We start from the raw sequence: 2,007 nt of genomic DNA on the forward strand, positions 1-2,007 counted from the left end.
CTCCGAAGAGACTTTATGTGAACCTAAAACTGTTTCCTTCACCGTCTTGATACTGAAATGCATAATTCACAATGATATAAAATGCCACGAGTCTCGACACCGTTCAATGCAACTCCCAGTTTCCTAGCCATATATATAAATCTTGAATCCATTAGAACCATTCTTGAGAGTCATCCACTCTACTCAAATCTCAAATTAACCGACCAAACGGACCGAAACGACCCGTGCCCGATTAGAACACCAATACCTAAGGGAAATAAAGAGTAACCCACGCTCCTACGCAACTGAGCAAATTCCCGCTCCATGTACACTACGTTTCTTCGTGAATAACCATTCAATTATTTTATGGTCCTCCTATAACCATATAGTGTAATACAACTTGTGTCCAGAAATTCCTTTACCCAAGTCATCCTCGATCTCAACCTCTGCAAGTCATAACTGATTCACCGGTATACCCCGAACCGAAACTAATACGACACATAACCGTGCAATCAACTCGTCGATAGCAAACTCCCCCACTTAGCCTTAAACTGCAGTTATATATAATTAGAACCCGAAAGGATTTATCCTTCTTAATTACCAAGATCTCACACCGTTTACCCCCCAGACTTCTCGAAGTCTTTTATTAAGATTTTCATGAACATTCTGAATCGCCAGCCACAATCACACACGCGACCTCCTACCAGGTAGCAAGTAATATTCCTCGCAAGAGATTCATCAACATCACGCCACGGCTAGCTGCACACAGGAGATAACCCACCTGTGGAATCCCTTACCGACATCTTCCAATGACACTGCACTGAGTGCAACGACCACGAAATCCGTAAATTCTCCTGAGTTCATGTTCGCCCACCATTTGTATAAGTCTGCACTTTCCCTATTGACATCAACTGTACATTCAACAATACCTTCCAAACTCAAGTCATATTGCACCTGACACGATAATTAGATCTTCACGCCTCTCTTCATTTCAAACACACTCCTTTCTGCCATTTTAAATCTTCCTTCGTACAGTAACCATCACTCCAAATAGAGTCTGTAAGCCAAATCATATACTAACACGATTCCAAACCATTCTACACTTTCTCAAGGTGCACGACTACCCTACCAGGGAATTCATATGCTAATCTGCCACACTTACTTCGGTTAAATCATCTCCTTTAAGAAACTTCTCAACCTCTACTCCTCCTACTTGACCCGCTAGTACTTCAACCACCACGAAACGCTTCCCGTCATGTCTTCCCTCACACTTTGCTGCCCAATTGCTGCATCAACTCGAAATTCATCTATGTCATACCAGAACTAATAGAATGTTACCGCCTCTAAGTCTCTTCGAAGGTTATCTTTCTCGAGCCATCAACCTCAAAATACCCATTCGCAACCACCATTACTACACAACCACTTACTCTTCTTGATTCCAAACTCATTTATAGACATGAGAATTTAATTTGCCCCAAAATTTAACAACGTGAAAGATCCTTCAAAACATTCACACTCGAGACCGTACGTCATATCACAACGAAAATCAAGCACCCAATGGCCTTCCTTTACATTTCAAGAAAACACTTCTCGTCATATTCACATCGTCTTAACACCTCCCGTAGTTACGTCATACTCACCACAAAGCCATTCCAATGCTCATCGAGCCACAAATTTCACTCGTAGGGACATTATCGGACATATAAGTCCAAATGTATAGGTTACAACTGAAGCTACCAAGCCTAAGCTGCGGTCTAACCATGGCCTCAAGTCCTCCAGACTGGCCCACTACCACAAACACAGAATACACATCTCAACCTTATTCATAGAATCATAAGACGACGATGCACAACCGATACCGAGCGCTCATGTGCGCATACGAGATGCGTGGAAGGATTTCAAAGAGTTATGTTTCAAGCTGAATCAATTTTGCACGATAAAATACAAGAAAGTGAAATTTTCCTAAGGGTTCTACAGACTCTCGAAGATAAGTACAGACGTCTCCATACTGATCCGCAAGACTCTACT

The sequence above is a fragment of the Nicotiana tabacum genome, chromosome 17 (genome assembly GCF_000715075.1).
Source record: "Nicotiana tabacum cultivar K326 chromosome 17, ASM71507v2, whole genome shotgun sequence".
Lineage (NCBI taxonomy): Eukaryota > Viridiplantae > Streptophyta > Magnoliopsida > Solanales > Solanaceae > Nicotiana > Nicotiana tabacum.